Source organism: Lissotriton helveticus, chromosome 1_1, assembly GCF_964261635.1.
Source record: "Lissotriton helveticus chromosome 1_1, aLisHel1.1, whole genome shotgun sequence".
Classification (NCBI taxonomy): Eukaryota; Metazoa; Chordata; class Amphibia; order Caudata; family Salamandridae; genus Lissotriton; species Lissotriton helveticus.
The window spans coordinates 953,029,995-953,051,952 of NC_136057.1; the positions used below are offsets into that span (position 1 = coordinate 953,029,995).

At 45.9% G+C, this 21,958-nt stretch overlaps 1 pseudogene; it reads right to left on the reverse strand.

The window, feature by feature from the left end:
- Positions 1 to 9,730: 9,730 nt before the first annotated feature.
- On the reverse strand, positions 9,731 to 10,606 carry LOC144763237 (proteasome subunit beta type-11-like; annotated as a pseudogene).
- Between the last annotated feature and the right edge of the window lie 11,352 nt (positions 10,607 to 21,958).

The following is a 21,958-nucleotide window of genomic DNA, read 5'->3' on the forward strand; positions in this document are numbered from 1 at the left end:
TCCGCTTGCGGAGGTTGCAGAGATTTGTTAACTACGCATTACATTACAAAAACTCCAACTATGTGCCCCTGCCACATAATGGAATTAGCTATTGCACCCACAACCCTTTGATAAAACAACTTTACCTTTACATGCTAAAAAGCATATAACCAATTCATAAAAGTGAACTTTGAAAAATATCAGTCAATGGGAGACGTGATGATTTTGGGGTTCCCCCTAAACTAGGGGGAGGACCAAGCAGATGTCTGGTCATATCAAGAGCATATCATGTTGAATGATTCAGTGGTGGTCCCATCCTCCTAGGACCACCCCGAGCAAAGTTATGGGCAAAAATCCAATGCCAACCAAAGGCCCAGCAAAGCATTATGGGGCGAGATTCTAGAGTGCAGTGAATATTATAATATTAGCTCTCAACTGAGTCAGGAGAGCCTGTCCCTTGAGGAATGTTTTGATATTAGATACTATATATTCACTGCACCATAGAATCTTGTCCCATAATATTTTGCAGGGCCTTTGTTTGGGATTGTATTTTTTCCCATAACTGTGTTTGGGGTCGTCCTTGATGGATGGGACCACCACAGAACCGTTCAGCATGGTGTGCTCTTTGTGTTCACAGCATCTGCTTGGTTCCCTCCCTAGGTTAGGGAGGACCCCAAAATCATCACGTCTCTCACTGCTTGCTGTATTTTCATTTTCACTTTTGTGAGATGACTATGAATTTTTGCATGTAAATATAGTTACTTATTGTTTAATCAAAGGTATGTGAGGTTTCTGTTTTATTAATTGGGATGAGATGGAGCGGAGTTTTTGTTCAACTCCGCATAATTCCGCGTAGTGGTACACAGCCAACTATGCCCACCCTTAATATGGAACCATCCAAGGTAACAGACTGTAGAAAATTAAAATCCTCCTCATAAAGCAACTGTGTTGTAAAGTCAACTGAAGCTGTGATTAAATCATAAATAGATTTTGGGTCATTTTCTAAGAATTTTAAGAATGCTACCCCTTTATGGGCTGCTGTGCTGAGAAAAAAGCTAATGGTACAAAAGGCTAACTTTTAAATAACTTTTGGGAGTGCGGGCCTAGTGTAATAAAATTATTGAAAAATTCAGTTGAGCAAGCCATTTTAATATTGACTTCTTTCAAGATCATGCTTTGTCATTGCAATATTTGTACAACCACTACTGTGCTACTTTATCTCCTAGGTCATTCACATTTCAAGTTTAGATAAACACTGTGCCCCTCTTGGTCTACAAATTAGCATCACTTACTATGCCCAATGTGTGTGAAAACCTCCTGCATCCAGAAATCCTTAGCCTCACTCTGTGTAAGCTTAGAAAACATAGACCAGCCCCTTTTCCCATCTCCATAAAGCACCTGTCCACATAGTGATACACCGCAGGCTCCTAACTGCCCACTTCCCAAATTAGCAAACATCTGGAATTCCAACATAATGAAGCGATTAAAAATAAAAAAGTGCTAAAGTCAAGCATTGGGTAGTACTTCTACCTAAGGACAAAAAAAATCCTCTGCAAAACCGTGATGTGTGTACTGGTCCCCCAATGTAGTTGGTTGGCACATAGTGTGTTGGAGTCCCTATATAACATCAAAGGTTCATGATCCTCCTCGCATTCAGTCATCATTCCTTACTCTGTCCCAGAAGCACATCACCTACAGGATCCAAATAATCTGCCAAGACAAAGTGGCACAAGGCAGTATCTTTCTTGGTACCCAGCAAAGTATATTAAAGCTGTCACTTTGGCAGCATCCTGCTGTACCTGTGGATGGGTATGACTTCACGTCTTCAAATGTAGATAAATCAGGCATTAGCCTTTGTGGTTTCAGTATGTACATTAGGCTCACATAGTGCTCTCCAGCTCCCGTGGTTGATCACATTTGTATTCATCTTGCATTCTACTGGACCTGCCATTGGTCAATCAGGGCTTATGGAATCAGCGTGGCCCACCACTTCCTTTGCAGTTTGTCTCTTCTGTGTTGTAAGTTCCGAAACTTCAATGACAAGAGATTTTATTTCATGACTGTTTCTGTCCAGAAATTTACAGCCATTCAGCCAGTCCGTAGCCTTATCCATTGACAAGTAGCTGCCATTTTCTTAAGTAAGCGATGACTCATTGCTGGGTCATGAACAGCATCATGTGCTTAGTACACAGGTCTGTGAATTTCCTCTTGACCACATTGAAGCTTCTTCTTTACCTCTGGGCCACCTGTGCAAAGCCAGGGAGCAGAAGCACTTTGGTATTTTTGTACATAGTAGGGAAATGTTTGAAACCTGTGTTGTGACCTCGATAGTTCAGAAATCCTACTATTGTTGCCTAGAGATGGGGGTGTCTGCAAAGATTGAGGCAGTGCCAGAGCTCTGTGTGCACACTACACTTGAAAAAGGGCCCACTTATCTGTAACACAGACTTTACTCAGTTGTCAATGAAGAGTTCTACACAAGATCCCTCTGCTCACTCTGGTATTAACATAAAGCACATATTGTTATTTTGAGTTCCCCTCAGCATCTTCTGTGCTCTACAAGAGGATTTGCGAGTGATCTGTAACTTTGTGACTTACTTAATCATTTCTTAAAGCTTTTCAGCCACACTCATCCTTGCTTGTAATTCATGAAATGCACTCAGTAGATCCTTATCACTTTTCAGTGATTCAGTTTTGTACTCAATCACCATTCTAAAGTATTTTGTTTTTGCGCGAAGCCTTTCTCTGATAGTGGGTTCAGGAATTTGTGTCCCAGTAACATGGCTTGGATGCTCCTGGAACAAGTCCTCCCCTCTGATCCCTGATGTTCTGAAAAAGGCATATTGTTGCTTTTTGTTCACCTATTGCACCTAACCATGATACCACCATAAAGCCATTGTGATCATCTCTATACATGGGGGTGATCCCCAAAATCGCACTTGATACCTGAATAGAGGAATTCAGGCTGCTGGGGTACCAAGGGAGACAATCTTTGGTCAAAGCACGGACCCCTCATATTTATGTAGGAGGGGGGTGTTTTCTCTCATTTACAAAGCGGGACTAGGAATCCAGATGAATTAGGTTTTCTCCAGAGACTCAGGCTCCAGCCCTTTGGTAACAAATGCATACATTTTCCACACCCTGAAATGCATCAGTAGAAGTTCAAACGGGGCTATCTATTTCTCAACACAGTTTTGACATAGACTAGGCTGGTGCTGCCAGCTTGCATCTTGAACCTTCTTCAAAACTAGTTGCATTGTTTACAAAGTTATCATGACCAGCATTCAGGTTATCTTGCAAACAAGCTCACCATCTCTAGTGGGTCTCATCACACCCAGAGTGAGGACACCCTCAGACTGCAGATGAAGAAGTGTAATCTAGACATCAGGCCTTTGCCATCTATGCATTTGCACCCAGGATGTGGTACTACATCCATGTATCCATCAGGACTGGCCCAACATTGCTCAAGTTTAGGAAAGAGGTGAACAATCACTACTTTGCGAAAAGGCAAGATGGCGTCCGTGGGGAGGATGTGTGAGCTGGCTGCTCCCGGGCCCCCCTCCTATGTGGAGTTTAAACTATACAGGTGGCAAAGGGAAAAACGATCTACTGATTATGCCGTGCTAGGCAGCAAAAAGGACCTATAGCAACTCACCAAGTTTCTGTTTTCGGTCCGTTCGGCATGCTTGGAGTTGCAGCCGCAGCTGTTTTGGCCAGGTTACAGTGCCTCTGCAGGATTCGCTGCACAACATCGTGGAGCCAACGTTGGTGGTGCGTTGCGGTTGCTGTGTCTGACGGTGGCCGGAGAGGTACGGGTGGCGTTTCACTGGCTTTGCCTTCCAAGGCTGGGAGAGGGAGGTCTTGCCCTTTGGCTGACCCTGTGTGGGCTGGAGCTGGCGCTGCCAAGAGCTCTGCTAACTCAGCCACTCAAAGCAAAATTGCTAAGAATTACGCCGCTGCTGTAACAAGAGAAAAATGAGACTTCCCTCCAAAGGAGATTATAGGTAAGCGCACTATTCCTTTCTTGTTCTCAGCAGGAAAGGACAAAAAGACAAAAGCACATTCCCCTCAGGTTGAACTTGCTTTGTAAACAACAGAGAATCATGACCCAGTGCTAGAGCATGCCCCTCGGGGACGAGATTCCGCTGCTGATCAAATTAACACATGTAATACTGCCTCTGCATTACCATCTATAGCAAATGCAACCCAAATGACTGAAGGCCCTATAGGGGAGAATAACCAACACACCACTATATTAACTGTACCTAGCCCTGAAAGCACTGCAGCTAATACTGGCCTAGAGATATTCACTGTCCCAAGTACAGAATTAGCAGGCACTGGAGTAAGAAAGACTTCCAGACTGTATTGAAAGAGATAGACTCCGGTGATTACTTTTACTCACTCTCAGGTCATTCAGACTCTACCGGTGATGACTTGGAGTCAATCTTGAAAGCACAGGTTAAGGGCAGATCGAATGGCCTTAGTAGCACACATCCGGACGATACGGGTGGAGATAGACTTGAAGACAGCCATAGGACAGTACGCAGGAATCCGTGCGTAAGAGAAGGGTTGAGCGCAGGCAGATGGCAGCAATGTTTTGCAGTGGGACTATTCCTTCTCAACAGAGATAGGTATTGACAGCAGGTGAACTTCAGAGATCACTAAAGAAAAAGCCACTAATACATCAGAGGATATCTCACTAGCCCTGATTTATCAAGCTATTATGACTCACAGGAAAGAAACACGCATAGAGAGTCAGCGTGCACAAAGCTCAAGCCGCAAAATCCGGAATTCGGTCCATCGCTTAGCCAAATCATGCACTGAATTTACTACGAGGTTCAATGAAGCAGAAGCCCGGATTTAGTGCCTGGAAGACGAGTTAGCAGCACAGAAGGCGGTGACAGAAACCCTGAGATCCCTCAAGGACGACACCCAGTGGTAAACTGATTGACTTGTAAAACCGGTCTCGCAGGAACAATCTCAGAGTTTTGCAAATTCCTGAAGGCGTGGACGGCCAGGATCCTCGCAAGTTCATCATCGATCTCTTCACTGAGGCATTCCCAAAACTTACACAATGGGATTGGCAGAGGGAGATACAGAGGGCGCACCGATTCCCCTTTTCCCCTCGTTTTAGACCCGGTCAAACAATATCTAGACCTAGAGCGATATTGATCTCTCTTAATACATTTTTTGCCCAGGAAGCTGTATTCGAGTTGGCCCGCCCTGATAAAAAGAGGGCAGGGAAAGGAGTAGAGTTCTTCGTTAGGCCAGACTTCTGCCACCAGACCGCAGAAAAACGCTGGCAGCTATGTCAGCTTATCGCACCATTTCAGGCCAAAGGGGCTCAAGCCTTTTTCTTAAATGCAGCTAAACTTAAAGTCTTACATAAAAACATACTTGTTTCTTTATTTTTGAGGTGCAGGCTAAAGAGTTTCTGAAATATCTGTGAGCCAAAGGCAGTTGCTAAATCCTAAGTGAGTATTGCGTCGTGCACAGCGTAATTTTAGCATGGTTTTAACGGTAGACCGTGCTCCAGAGAATCGCTCCCCGCTCGGGAGCGTAAATGAACTATAATAGGGTTGCAGCCCCACCCATGTGGGGTGTCTCTCCGGGCTCGGGTAAAGGGGTGCTCAAAAACTTCAGCCAAAGTGAAAAAAAATACTCTTCACAAAATTATTCTTCAATATTTTTTTAGTGTTCAAATATATTCATTCCACATATGTCTTCAGTAATGGTCAAAACCTGATTGTATACCCTTTCATAGGGTGAGTGATATATCTTCCTCTGATTAAGCAGTGACAGTTGTTACAGTTCCAGCATGGAATAGTGCTAGTGTATGTCGCTTTCTCAATGCTTTTTGTCAGATGTTTGATTATTCCTCTGATGAAATGATTATTTCTCACTCACCCTATGAAAGGGTATAAAATGAAGTTACGAGTGGATGCAACATGTGATACTTCAAATATCATATACATGCTCAAATGCCCTTGTGGGAAAGCCTACATAGGACAAACGGAACGAAAACTAAAGATACGTCTAAACGAGCATAAAAGTAACATCAGAACCAAATCTATGAAATTTGTAGTAGCTTCCCATTTTATTGAAGCACAGCATCGTATAAGCCAAATGAAAGTACTTTTTTTCACTTTGGCTGAAGTTTTTCAGCACCCCTTTACCTGAGCCCGGAGAGACAGCCCACATGGATAGGGTTGCAACCCTTTTATACCAAAGGCCATTGCGTCAGGCTACTGACTCTGATTGTTGTGATTATTTAAGTATACATCAGTGCTATTTTCCTTGGGATCTTCAATCTCCCTTTCTCTACTTTCTCTACTTTTGGCCGGGAGGGCTTACATTCTCTGTTTGTTTACTCCCTCTCGTTCCCCTGTTCTATTGCACCCTAGGCTGTTTTTGTTCACATGAATAAACATCATTTGCTTGGCATCTATATTGTCTGTATTATGTGATAAGGTGTTTTGTGTTTCACTCCGTCACTAAGTCGTGCAGAGGGTGGGTTACAGTTGTGGTGGGAGCTTGTCATCACAGGGACCATTGGTTCTAAAGCCTTGTTGAAGGGATGGGGATGGGTTTTGAGGGTGGGTTGGGGTGGGAGGCAGGGTGGGTGGGCCTGGAGCGGTCTGGGGGGGTGGGATGGGGTAAAAAAAGAAAAACAACCATCATATGGCTAAATCTACAAAGTTGAGAGATATAATATTTTATTATAAGAGAACTGATCAAGGGCTGGTGCCCATACTTAATCTCAGGATAAGATGGCTAATCTAGGGCTTTGAATTTGTTCCCTGAATGTATGTGGGTTAAATAAGTATAATAAAAAACAAGAGCTATGTGTGATTCAGCCAGACCTAGTGTGTTTACAGGAAACAAACATTCCTTGGGGGAAGCAAAAATTCTTAGCAGAATTGGGGTATGTGATCTTGGCTGCCTCACAGCACTTGACAATGACTCGGGGATTGCAGTGTAAGCCAAACCGGCAATACAGTCATCTGGATGAGTCTTAGTGGATAAACAAGGTTGCTGGGCCATTTTGGAATGTATCATGAGGGGAGGCAAGTTCACTGTACGTACGCAGTATGGTTCCAACTTTGATGAGGGCCCAGTGTTTGAGCAGTTAAATCTCAAACTCGCTCTGTGGCCCACCCCACTTGTACTTTGCGGGGATGTCAATATTAACTTGGATGGTAGGGAACCCAAATCTGGCATACAAAACTATAAAGGTAGGAAACCTAGGGTTTTTAAAGCACTGTACCACATGTTGATTGATCACGGCTGTCTGGGGTACACTCCATGAGCTAGATTCAGGGTTCACGTTTTACTCTGACCCCCCCATAAGAAGCTAGTGTGACTTGATTATTTTTTTGTATCCCCTCTTTTACTTACAGGAGCTAAGATACAAGTTTTCCCTCGGATCACTTCTGACCATGCCCCGGTAGTGTTTGATATCCCTGCACTAGGTACATCTATAGCCCCAAGGGTTTTTTCATTTGATAGGAAGCTCCTATTGAATAATATCTTTGTTGACTACATGAATTTCTGGATTAAGGACTTTTTCCATAATAACAGACACTCCACGTCATGTATGGTTGTTTGGGAAGCCCTTAAAGCTAGTTTTAGAGGGGAATCTTTGAGTTACGGATTGTATAAACAAAATCAAGCTAAATTAGCTATTCAGGAATTATATGGTAAGCTCAAACCAGCTGAAGAAAATCTTGCACTGGGGATTTCAGCTGATAATAATATTTCGGATCTACAAACCAGTGTTGCCAGATGTAAGGCTAATATAAATCTGTCATGGAGTAAAGAGATTGCGTTAAAATATCAGCTGCACAAAAAGGATTGCTATGAGTATGGTGAAGCCACTGTTTGCTGTTTAGATCAAAGACTTCGATCTAAAGAGGCCACGCAAAGAATAGACGGCATGAAGAATGCTTTGGGTAATGTAGTACATGATCCCAAGGAGACCTTAAAGAACTTCCATAGCTTTTATAAAGAACTTTATACAGAACAGGAGGCAGGGCGACACACTAGGGATCAGGGGCTTAAAGATTTAATATTAGAGTGTTTGCAGCAAGAGGAAGCAGGGATTCTGGACTGCCCTATTACTATAGATGAATTGGAATAAGCTATATATAGCATGACGACTTGTAAGGCGGCTGGGCTGGATAAGCTTCCCTCGTAGGTCTATAGGACCTTTTTTCATGATTTCAAAACGGACATGCTGGCCTTATATCAAGCAGCACTAATGGGGGCCACTCAGGGTCCTGGATGAGGCTAACATTGTTGTGTTTAAAAAAAAGGAAAAACCATCTGAACTCCCGGGGTCCTATCGACCAATTTCCGTTGTTAATTGCGACGGGAAAATCTATGCTAAAATATTAGCAAATCACCTGGTTAAAGTCATCTCCCCGCTAGTCACACAAAGACAACACAGTTTTGTACCTGGCAGGTAGACGGTGAACCATTCTAGCAGGGTAGTGACCTTATTCGACATTGCACAGGCTGAATCTAGGGAACTGAGTCTGATTCTGCTTGACGCTGAAAAGGCATTCGACATTGTCGCGTGGGATTTCTTTTGTGGGGACCTACAGCAGATGGGGTTGGCCAGGGGTTCATCCAGGCTCTGAGTGTTTCATATCGATCTTCCGTGGCTAAGATTTGCTCAATGAGGCTCAAATCTGAACCTGTACAGATCTCCAGAGGCACGAGGTATGAGGCAGGGCTCCCCGCTACTGTTTGCTCTTTACATCAATCCTTTTTAGGTCTCGCCTGGTGACGCAGTGCGAAAGTGCTGTCGCCAGCGAGACCTATTGCTGACTTGCCTCAGAAGTGGGACAGGAGATAAGCAAGCGCATGGCGATTGGCGATTGGAGCCTGTGAACGCAAACATACACCCACGCGATATGCACATCTGCTGTCCCCCTTCCGTCCTTGCAAAACCAGCATGCAATTTCACTTTCACTTGTTTCTTTTTTAAAAACTCGCCCCATCGTTGGAGCGACCCGCAGCGGCTGGTCCGCTCAGGAAATAAACATGGACACTGTGCATTCATCGGCAAAACCACTGTCCTAATAGAGAATCCCCCACTCACCTGGTCTGCGGGGGGAATCCTCCTGAACGGCGGCTGGCTGCGGCGCACTTCCGTAGCACTGCAGCTCCTCTATACTTCTGCCAGCATGACGCGGGGCTCTCTCCTTAGGCATGGGAGCCCCGCATTGCTATCTGCCGCTCTTTACCCGGGCCCCCTCCTGGAACCCGGGACTGCAGCTCCCGTACATCCTCTCTGGTGCCGGGGCTCCCTCTTCACCACGGGAGCCCCGGAAAGGGACAGGTGCTGCCTGCACCGTCCGCTCACACCGCCACTGGGCACGAGCCGCAGGGCATGCTAAAGTTGCAGGTACCGTGCATGCCCGTGCAGCCCTCGCCCTCCCAGGTCTCCTCCCCGGCCTGGATGTAGAGCTGCTTTCTAATTTGCTTGTTAAAGTATGTTTTTACAGAATTTTAAAGTAGTTACTGCTACATCATGGATATGGAAAAAAATGAGTTACTCACTGGCGGTGCCCCCTGAAGAATGAGGTGTGTGAGTAGTAGAAAAGATTTGCTCCCTCTCTCCCCTTCTTCGACAGTCAGTCACTGATGAGAAGGCACAGAATGTTCAAAGAAGGGCCCCTCCGGCCTCCCCCCCTTTACTCGGACTCTGCTGTCCACCCTCCTCCTCACATATGGCCAAGAGACCTCAGTCTCCCTGGCTCGAGCCCAGCTGGCCATCCTTCTGCACCTCAGCACCCCTCTGGCCTTCATCTTCTTTAGAACTGGAGTCCCGTTGACGTTCCTCTTCTTCACCAGGGACCTGCTTGCTGTCCCCTCGTCCATACAGTCCGTAATAGAAAAGGAAGACGTCCCGGCGGCCAACTTTCATCCAGCCCCTTTCCTGCACGTGGTAGAGGTCCATGTAGTCACCGGAGTAGGCGTCGCCGTGCGTGGCATGACTGATGGCTCTCTGAGCCAGGTCGTAGGATTCTGGGATGGACATTTCGTAGTGGTAGCCGGCATCCAGCACCCCGTAGGATAAGGGTGACCCAGAGCCAACTGAAAACAGATGCCCTTTCAGACGGCTGCCATCACTGTACACATAGTAGAGAGCGGGGCCGTTGCAGTCCCAGCTGCACAGCGTGGAGGCCACGCACATGTCCGTGCCTCGGTAGCGGTACAGCATCGTTGACAGGAGCTTGGCCGCGCCCGCCACCGTCAGCCGGTGCCCGTGGCGCAGCTCGTAGAGGAGGCACTCTTGCGCCAGCACCCGAACGCAGGTGGCGCAGTCCACAGTCCGCAGAGCTGCCAGAAGTAGTGGCCAGCAGGTGACTGTGGACAGAGTGGACCTTCTCTGCGAACGGACAGGCCACCAGGGGGCCACAGGAAGCACGAGTATCTGCAGCCACAATCACCCCGTGCCGGAAGGTGAGGCCAGCGTGGTGGTGCCATGTGTTGACTCAAGGCAGCCTGGGGGGACTTCGAGGTCCCTGTAGGCCGTAGGCAGCCATGCATCACTAGGGCTGATAGCAGCCGCTGGACCACAGGGTTCACTCAGCCCATACACTGCCTGTAGCGCCATGGTGATTCAGCACCAGTGTAACAAGGTCACCGTGGCCCTTGAGGTTTATGCCTCACACTGCCCTTGTCTTGTATTGGGGGCCCACCCCTCAGCGAACACACCTTGCTACAAGGCTGTAGAAGGTCCTCATGAAATGCCTGTGGATTTATATGCCCTTTTCTGCTAGAGGTCCTTCATGATGACACTTAGATCTGGAGGGGGGAGGGAGGGATTGGTTTGTGGGCGGGAGGTAAATTAATCCAAGGGTAAAGCAGAAGCACTGTAAATATGCTTATCAACATTACTGTTTCAAAGCTTCATCCTCACAGTTCCTTCTTTAAACAAGCATAAATGCGAGACCTATTGCATTGCAAATGCTTGTTTAAATATGCTAGAGAGAAGTACCCTGATCAAAAATTTTCTGGTTGGGCAGGACCGTTTTTGTGTCCTTGCATATGCTGACGACATAGCTATTGTAACACCTGATCCTGTCGCTGCTCTCCCATAAATTGACCATCTGGCATATAGGTTTGGCTCTGCTTCAGGTTACAAGTTGAACTCATCCAAAACACAGATCATTTACACAAATCAAATTCTGGTTAATGATTATAGAGTAGTTAAAGAGGTCACATACTTGGGTATTAAGATCAGGGTGTGTCTAAAAGAGCTGGTCGAGGCTAACTGGGGATTATTATAGGTAATGTAAAGCAACTATTGGAGAGGTGGGAGTGCCTACACCTTTCTCTAATGGGCAGACCTAATGCCATTAAAATGAACATATTGCCCAAAAGTCTGTACTTTTTCAGATCAGTTCAATTGGAAATATCTCATTTGCAAATTCAACATCTACAGTCACTCTGCGCTAGATACTTGTGAGTCCCTGGGAAACCTCTGAGAGCGTCACGTTTTATGACTCTTTCTCGGGTGGTCTGTCTCCGACATCGTAATGTATTATTATGCCTCTATATTACTGAAAATCCGTATACTATTGACTGGAGAAGAAGTGAACAATCTAGCTGAGGCTCCTTCTATATATCAGATGGTCTTGGGGTCCGAGGTTAAAAACTGTCTATTTAAAAGAACGGAGGGCGGTTACTATGAAAAGGGGGGGCACTCGGCCCCCCCGCCCGCATGGCGGCGCGGCGACCGCTTCCCCCCTTCCCCCCTTTGTGCCTCTCGGTGGTGGGGGCGGGCCCTTGGTCGCGACCCACCACCGATTGGCCGGCGACCTCCCTGACCCGGATACCAGTGTAGAAGGTCCGGGTCAGGGGGGACGGGCTACTGGAGGGGTGGGGCGGGGGGGGCGTTGCCCCCCCGCCTGGCCCCTTGGGAATAAAGAGGCGGGGAGCGCCCAGGAGACCCCCTTGTCCCTGGACGCCCCCTCACAGCACGGTGTGCCCCGCGCTCGGGGCTTCTTTGTTTTTTAAATTTTCTCGCTTTATTTTTCAGGTTTCTGGATCCCCTTGTCCCCGGACGATTCCCAGCGCGAGCGGAGGTCACCTACTGAGCGTGAACAAGAGCGGCTAGGGAGCTGCGCCGCATCGGGGACCTGGGAGCAAGTCGCAAGGCGGTATTGCTGTTGTGAGGAGATCGGCGGGTGACGAGGTATTTTGGCGGGGTGGGCGCCTCCTCGGGGAGCGGTAACACACTGCGGACTCAGGCAGCACCGGCGGTGTTGTAAGTGCTTTGTTTAGCCTTGTAAGTGCTTTGTTTAGCCGGTACGAAAGATTTTTCCCGCCGTTACGGGCAATTCAACGGAGCGGGAAAGATAAAAATCAGTTTTTGTATAAATACCCGATTTGCGCTTTCCGTTTCTCCTCGCTGGTTGTCACAGGGCAGATTAGCACGTTCTACTGGGGAAAGAAGTGAAGCAGGGTCGACCAGGGCAGCACCTGGATGGGAGACCCTTTATGAAAGTGTGCAATTGTAGGAGAAAAGTAAATTAATATTGCATAATTGTTTTCATAATGTTCTTGCATTAAGGGAGTGTTATTTTGCGAGTTGTGAATACTCTAAATTAAGTGTGCAGTTGAGGGTAAGAAGTGAATTCACTGTTCTTCCATGATTATTGTTGCCTTGAGCGAGTGTTACTTTATTTTGTGGATTCAACGAATTTTAATGGTGCACATCACCAGAAAGGTTAACAGGGGGGGTTCAAGCCTCCACTGTATTTAAACTGGGTTTTCCTCAATCTGCTCCCGCTTATACCACACGGTATTAATACATTTCTCTATTCCAGGCATTTAACGATAATTTAGGCGCAATTCACTCGCAGAGAGGACGTAAGGAGTTGTGGCTGATCCTATACCGGCGGGGCGCACGCAGGATTCATCGGACTTCACGTGAATTTTCGTCCCATTTTGACAGTCAGCGCGAGGGCCTGGTGTGGGGCGTGATCGCAGACCGATATCGCCGGCGAGTTCCCAGGATTGGTCGGTAAGAGGGGTACGGGGGGCTGGCATTCATCGCTCCAGGTGGCCGCCGGGTGGGTCTACATTAGGTCTACTCACCCCTTACATAGCTGGATAAGCCGGCGGTGTTGCGTCGCCGTTGCATGGTGTTGAAAGCCCCCTAGTGACCCTCCATCTGAAAGGTACACAAGGTTGGCCAGTGGTGACATTAGGAGAGTAGGCAGCTGTTTGTGGGGTTTATATCATGCCAGGACCGCGGGGTGGTAAAGGTGGGTCCAAGATGGAGGTTATGATGCGGGCCCTGATGCGTGAAATGGGCGAAATTAAACAGCGGCTAGGGAAGGTGGATGAACTGGAAGCACGGATTAATGAGAGGCATGATGATGCCCCTGGGCCATCGGGTAGGCCTATTCGCCAGAGGGCGGCACCGTTGCCAAGGGGGGATTTTGTTACCCCGCCTAGGAAATCTAAGCCCAAGAAACCCAGGTATGCTGCACCTGCCCCAGGGCCAGTAGGGCCGGTACCTGCCACGCCGCTAGCGGTCATCCCACCCCCTATTATACCAATGCCTATACTCCCAGCCCCCGCGGTGCCGGTGCCTGTCATGCCGCCAGGAGATGCAGGGCCGGCTCCCTCACCGGTGGCCACGATCCCGGCTACAGGCCTGCCGCAACCGGCACCCGCCTTGCCTACTACGCCAGTACCACTGGGCATAACCCCAGTGGCGCCTGCTGCCCCAGCTAGGAATTTAGATTCAATGCCCCCTGAATTGTTGTCTCAGATAACGGCCTTGATGCCGTGGCTACAGAAGGGGGGTGCTTTCCCGACTTCTGCAGATCATGCAGCAGAGGCAGCGAGGTTTGTGGAAAAGATTAAATCGGCAGCAGTAGCCGACAGTATTGCAGTGCCCGTATCTTCTCCCCTTGCAGGTTCCAGTCTTGCCCAGCCGAATGGAGCTAGTGGGCAGCCGGCCACGGTGCCCGCACATGGTAAGGAGGTGGTTTTGCCGCTCTTGGGGGATGGTGCTATACCTTCCAGGAGTGAGAATTTAGCGCAACATGTGTCGCAGACTGTGAAGGAGATGATTTGGGCAGATAAATATGTGTATATTTATTCATTGTTATTGGATAACAGGGAAATGGAGCATGCTAAGACACTGAAAGAGTGGATGCACCCAAGTGAATGGAGGGCTCAGTGTGCTAGATTTAGGGTTGAGGAAACACTACTCAACTGGATCAAGGCTTTTGCGGTATTCACGGCTATCAAGGCCGAACGACCTCCAGATTTACAGGCGCCATTGGCATGCTACCAGAGCAGGATTGTGGGGTGGAGTGAACAGTATTCTGGGGATGCGTGGAAAGGGTACGATTTGAATTTCAGGAAAGCATTAGAATTTAATCGATCATTAGCATGGGATACTGTGGACTCCATGTCATGGCACAAGCAGTTCTCCGATACTTCACCCCCCCTCAGTTTTCCGGTTCGGTCATGGTGTTCTCCGCGAGACCCCAACAGCCCTTTCGGCCCCCCCAAGCGAGTGAGGTACCTGGGAGGTTTAAGGCCGGTGGGGCAGAGAAAAAGGGGGTGTGCTGGGACTTTAATAGGCGCACCTGCACAAGGGCCCCGGGCGCCTGTAAGTTTAGACATACATGTTCATCCTGTGGTCACCCCTCACACCCAAAAACATCCTGCAGGTCCAAGCATGGGAACACGGGTCAGAGGGGAAGGGGAAAGCCACTGTAACACAAACCAGTTAGGCACCCCCACGCCAGTGGATGTGTTAGCAATGATACCATGGTTAAATAGATACCCGGACCACGCAACGGCCACCCTACTCCAGGAAGGTTTCTCCAAAGGCTTTAGGATCCCTGCGGCAGGATACACAGGCAGCGCACACTGTAAGAACCAACTATCGGTAAAACACAACCCAGCAGTGGTGGCTGCAAAAATTTAGAAGGAGTTATCTTTAGGCAGGATAGCTGGCCCTTTTACTGAGGTGCCGGTACCCAATTTTGTGTGTTCACCATTAGGAGTCGTTCCCAAAAAAGAGAAGGGGCAATTCATATTGATCCACAACCTGTCAGCACCTAGAGGCGCGTCACTGAATGATGCCATTGAGGAGGGTATTTGTAGTGTTAAGTACGCCTCTTTTGACCAGGCGGTTAACTTATTGCAGGCCATGGGGCCCGGGGCGTTGATGGCAAAGTCAGACATTGAATCAGCCTTCCGTCTCCTCCCGGTACACCCAGCGGATCAACATCTCCTAGGTTTTACGTTTGGGGACAGGTTCTACATGTCATGGTTCTGCGTACCCTTAACGTGCTACACATATCCCGAAGTCATGTGCAGAGTTTTCCCTTAGTAAAACCCACCCCTGTCCCGTGCTCCCCGCACGCATCTAAGTCAGTGTGATTGGGTGTGTTAATACCTTGTTGATTCATGCCTCTCACCACATAGGTTTATATTGTATTCAACTTGCTTAGACTTGTACCTTTTCACTTTTGTGTTGTTTTGCATTGGTTTTGGGGCTTGTGAACTCAGTATATCTGAGTTTTAACCTTCGCGAATGGCTCGGTAAGACAATGCCCCAGTGAAGGTCTCATGCTTCCTGTCCCCGCATCCCTGCACGCTCCTTTTTGGTGCGCATCCAAGGCGGGTTGCAGGCAACGTCTTCGCGCACGTTCTAAGTGCGTAACTGGGAGCGGCTGGGTGCGGTCCTGTATTTAAACCGCACCCAGCCTTCTGGAAGGCGCTTTGCCTTCAGATTTCTTGAGGAGAAGGTCGCGTCTGCTGGAGTGACTCACCGGAAGGAACTTTCGATCCTGGCAGGTCTTCACGGCGGCTCTTCTCATTTCCCGGAGCAAGCATCTGGAACTCTAGTTTGAAAGCTAAGTACTTTACTTAATTAAAGGCGCCCTTCGCAAGAAAGGTCAACAGAATTTTTGGAACATTTATTTGCAGAAGAATATGCAAAGAAAGAGACTTGGGACATTTATATGCATCATAGTTTTTGGAAGAACATTTGTCTTTTCATTTATTTGAGTTTGTTAAATTGTGAACAGATTTAATAATAATCGTGGTTTTAGATTTCTGCTTAAACAAGGTGTTAGAAGAAAGACATATAGGATTTGGTGTTCTCTTGGTCTATGTTTATCTTTAATAGTTCTAGTGAAAAAGACATGAACCCCCAGACCAAGAAGCAAGAAGTTAATATCAAGTAAGTTATAGGAGAAGATAGGAAGACTTGCAAGGGTCTTTTAAAGAATGTAAAGTAATCCTTCCTTTCTTTTGAGTCAATTTCTAGACCAACCAGCCGACATCTCACCAGCTGACCACTAATCCTAGAGGACGTCTGATGACTTCATCACCTCAATCAATCAAAGAAATACTGGACGAAGGCCAACAACTTACTGATCGCAGGTAGGGGAACCTCAAAAGTCTGCCACACTGATTTTAGGTATTCTCACTAGACAGACAGAGTTAGCAAAAGGCCTTAGAATAGTTAGGGGTGAAAACTTTCTGACCTGAATACTAAAGTCTTCGGTGCTTGTTGCTTCGCAGGTCGACAGCCAGAACCAAAGTCTTCTCTTCAACGTCCAGTACCGGCCCTCCTCCCTAGTTCCTAGTTTAAACCTTGCTGTATACTTCTGAATCAGTAAGTTTTGATTAGAGATTAGGGAAGTTGGTCCCTTGCGTCTCTGCGAAATCATCCACGTCATCCAAGAGGGCTTCAGCCAAGACAAGGTAAGGGACGACGTGGTTTGCTTTGACAGAAGGCAAAGCCCACGTAGATAATTTCGCCCGGACGCAATGGACCAAGTGAATATGCAGGATTTGGCCGCAGTTTTAGAGGCAATTAGACAGGATAACGCAGCCTTACGTAGGGATGTGTCCTCTCTCCAAGACTCGATTCAGCAGAAGTCAGTCTTGAAACCAACCACTTTTCAGAGTTCTTCTTCTAGTTCTGATTCCACGACACAAATCCAAGTGGTAACTCCGTTCCCTACCCCCTTAGCCCCTCCTGAGAGGTTTTATGGGGATTGTAACAAATTCTCGGTGTTTTTACAACAATGCCACTTACATTTTATAGCTAAGACTACAGCTTTTCCAGACGATTCCTCCAGAGTAGCATTTATGTTATCCTATATGGGTGGAGATGCAGCTCTATGGTCAGTTCCTTTAGTTGAGAATGATGATCGAATTTTGTATAATTTTAAAGATTTCGAGAGGGCTTTAAAGAAGATGTTTGCAAAACATCTTTTTGTTCAATCGGCAGACAATGAGCTTTTAGGTTTAAAGCAAGGATCTTCTGATCTTTTACATTATATATCTACCTTCAACCGATTGGTTTTAGAGGCTGATTGGCCGTATGACAAAAGAGTCTCTATCTTTTACAGAGGTTTAAGGGAGGAATTAAAGGACATGATAACTCAGATTCTAGAGCCCCCAGAGGACATAAGTGCTTTCATTGACTTAGTGGTTAAGCTTAATCATCGCATTTCAGAGAGAAAAGGAGAAAGAGGGAAGTCAGAGCATAAGGTAGTTTTCTTTAAGGAAAGATCTGCTTCAAATCGAGAAACCGGTGCAAAACCAGATTCGGTTGAACCCATGCAAATAGGTTCAATCCGAGGTCCTTTATCAAAGGAAGAGAAGGAAAAGAGGCGACGATTAAATCAGTGCCTATATTGTGGGAAGACAGGACACTTTGTAAAGGAATGCCCCACACGACCAAATAAGTTTAAGACCAAATCCTCTGATGTAGCCAGTACACAGGAAAAGGCGGAAAACTAGAAAACTCGGTAAAAGGAGAGGTCAGTTTATCGGGTAGTTTTTCTAGTTTGGCCTCAACTCTTCCTCCCATTGGATTTAGACACTTTTCTATCTTAGTTGAACTCCGAGGTCTGCTTACTGAATCTCACACAAGAAAAGTTGAAGCCATTATAGATTCCGGGGCTACAGGAAATTTTATAGATTCCCAATTCTTTCTACAGTTAGGTTTTACATCGGTGTTTAAGGATCACCCAGAAACTGTCAGAGCAGTTGATGGTAAAGAGTTGACTTCAGGGCTTGTAAACAGACAGACCGAACCTTTAGAAATGGATTGTTCTCCTATACATCGAGAAAGGATACAATTCGACATAATTGACGCTCCCCAATTTAAGATGATTCTAGGCATACCTTGGCTAATAAAACATAACCCAAGCATAGATTGGGTAACCAAGTTAATCACCTTTAAGTCATCCACTTGTACTGAACATTGCTTCCTCTTAGATAGATCTAAGGATGTGGTTCAAGGTTTTGATTTTGGAATAGAATCACCCAATGTACTGCTTTTGGATGGGGTTCCATCAGAATATAATGACTTATCTGATGTGTTTGACAAGAAAAGAGCCAATACTCTTCCCCCACATAGAGATTTTGACTGTAGAATTGATCTAATGCCTGGTGCAACCCTGCCCTTCAGTCGCATTTACGCTCTTACCGAAGCTGAAAACACTCATCTGAGAGAATACCTTGATGAGTACCTTGCAAACGGCTTCATTAGACACTCTAAATCTCCAGTATCTTCAGCTCTTTTTTTCATTCCAAAAAAGGGGGGGGAATTGCGCACGTGCATAGATTATAGGGCAATAAACAATGTCACGATTAAGAACAGGTACCCCTTACCTTTGATTCCTACTCTTTTGGACCAAATTAAGAAGGCTAAGATTTATACTAAACTGGACTTGCGAGGAGCTTACCATTTAGTTAGAGTAAGAAAAGGAGACGAATGGAAGACGGCCTTCCGCACTAAGTTCGGTCTCTTTGAATACCAAGTCATGCCTTTTGGTCTATGCAACGCTCCTGCCGCCTTCCAGTTTTTTATAAACGAAGTTTTACATGAATTCATTGACATCTGTTGCGTAGTCTACATAGATGATATTCTCATCTATTCAGATTCAGAGAAAGAACATGTACAACAGGTCCGCGCCATTCTTCAAAAACTGCTCTCAAACTCACTTTATGTGAAATTGGAAAAAAGTCTATTTCATGTTTCCAAGGTAGACTTCCTGGGGTACATTATTAGTCCCGAAGGAATAGAAATGGACCCAAAAAAGGTAGAAGCAGTAACAACTTGGCCAAGCCCCACTACTGTGAAACAAATTCAAAGTTTCCTAGGCTTTGCAAACTTTTACCGCAGATTTATTCAAAACTTTTCTCAAATTATTACACCCATAACCATGTTGTTGAGAAAAGGAGTAAAATTTTTATGGACCTCAGAAGCTGATGAAGCCTTTCAAATCCTAAAAAAGAGGTTTACCATGGCCCCAATCTTATGTCATCCAGACCCTAACCAACCGTTTATCGTAGAAGCAGACGCATCTCAATATGCGTTAGGAGGTATTCTTTCACAACGAAATTCTGATACCGGCCAAATGCACCCGATAGCATACTTCTCTAGAAAATTATCAGAAGCTGAACAGAATTATGCAATCGCCGATAAGGAGTTATTGGCAATAAAGGCTGTGTTTGAAGAATGGCGCCACTACCTGTTAGGGGCTCGTCATCCAGTAACTATCTATACGGACCACAGAAACCTTCAAGCTCTAAGATCTGTAAAGGCTCTGACTGCTAGACAGTATTTAAAAGCGGATGCTTTGTCTAGAATTGGAGACAAAGGCCCAGAACTACCTGAAATTGTCCACCCTGTAATCCCAACTTCTTGTTTTCAGGGAAGTATATCCATGAGTGATATTGTCGATAACATCAAAGAGGCTTTGAAAGAAAAGGATGTTGAGATGTGGAAAAAAGATCATCCTTATCTATATGAGAAAGATAATTTGATGATGGTACATGATTTGATTTTCGTTCCTACTGAAAAGATTCAAAAATCCATAATCCATCTTCACCATGACACTATGTTATCCGCTCACCCCAGTATTTTGAAAACTATGGAACTTATTAAACGAACCTTTTGGTGGCCTTTTATGGTCAAAGACGTTCAGCAATTTGTTGACACTTGCAGTATTTGCATTCAACACAAGACTTCTCATCAACCTCCTAGTGGGTTGTTAATGCCTCTGCCAATTCCACCTCAACCCTGGCATACTATTTCGTTAGATTTTATTGTCGAACTACCTGAAACCAAGAAGGGATTTAATACAATTCTAACTGTTGTAGATCAGTTCACGCGTATGGCCCATTTTATTCCTTTAAAAAAGCTTCCCACTGCCTTAGAACTAGCTCATGTTATTATGACACATGTGATAAGATTACACGGTATACCTTCTGTGGTTATTTCAGACAGGGGTTCCCAATTTATTTCAAAGGTTTGGCAAAAACTGGGTTCATTGTTACATATGGATATTCGTTTATCTTCTAGTTATCATCCCCAAACTGATGGTTTAACCGAACGAACTAATCAAACTATCGAACAATATCTCCGTTGTATGTTGCCTAGTGTTCCTGAAGAATGGTCAGATCTTTTAAGCCCCTTAGAGTTCGCCTATAATAATTCTGAACATTCATCTATCAAAATGTCTCCGTTCTTTTGTAATTTTGGATTTCATCCCAAAAGTATTCCCGAAAGTTCTAAAAACTATGATTCTGTACCTGCAATTTCTGACTATGTATCCAAGGTATTCACCATTCAGGAAGAAGCTAAATTCAACTTGGCTAAAGCAAAGGAATATCAAAAGGAAGCCAAGGATAAACATCGATCTGAACAACCTCTGTATACTGTTGGTGATAAAGTGTGGTTGAGTACTAAAAATTTGAAGCTAAAGGGAAACAGGAAATTCAATCCAAAGTTTATTGGCCCCTTTCCTATTGAGAAGGTAATTAACCCAGTTTGTGTGAGACTGACTCTTCCTCGCAAATACTTGATACACCCGGTTTTTCATGTCTCTCTGGTCAAACCATTCCATCCCCAGACTCGTATTTCTAAATCTCCGCCTTCCATCATGATTGAAGATCACCCTGAATTTGAGGTCAAGACGATCTTAGATTCCAAAAGAGTTAGAGGAAAACTTTTTTACCTCATTGATTGGAAAGGTTATGGCCCAGAGGAAAGATCATGGGAACCTTTAGAACATCTAAAAAACTCTCCTAGATTGGTCCGATCCTTCCATTTAAGACACCCTGAGAAACCTAGGCCCATTTCCACCGTTCTTGGGGGGATCTTGAGGAGGGAGTACTGTCATGGTTCTGCGTACCCTTAACGTGCTACACATATCCCTAAGTCATGTGCAGAGTTTTCCCTTAGTAAAACCCACCCCTGTCCGTGCTCCCCGCACGCATCAAAGTCAGTGTGATTGGGTGTGTTAATACCTTGTTGATTCATGCCTCTCACCACATAGGTTTATATTGTATTCAACTTGCTTAGACTTGTACCTTTTCACTTTTGTGTTGTTTTGCATTGGTTTTGGGGCTTGTGAACTCAGTATATCTGAGTTTTAACCTTCGCGTATGGCTCGGTAAGACAATGCCCCAGTGAAGGTCTCATGCTTCCTGTCCCCGCATCCCTGCACGCTCCTTTTTGGTGCGCATCCAAGGGGGGTTGCAGGCAACGTCTTCGCGCACGTTCTAAGTGCGTAACTGGGAGCGGCTGGGTGCGGTCCTGTATTTAAACCGCACCCAGCCTTCTGGAAGGCGCTTTGCCTTCAGATTTCTTGAGGAGAAGGTCGCGTCTGCTGGAGTGACTCACCGGAAGGAACTTTCGATCCTGGCAGGTCTTCACGGCGGCTCTTCTCATTTCCCGGAGCAAGCATCTGGAACTCTAGTTTGAAAGCTAAGTACTTTACTTAATTAAAGGCGCCCTTCGCAAGAAAGGTCAACAGAATTTTTGGAACATTTATTTGCAGAAGAATATGCAAAGAAAGAGACTTGGGACATTTATATGCATCATAGTTTTTGGAAGAACATTTGTCTTTTCATTTATTTGAGTTTGTTAAATTGTGAACAGATTTAATAATAATCGTGG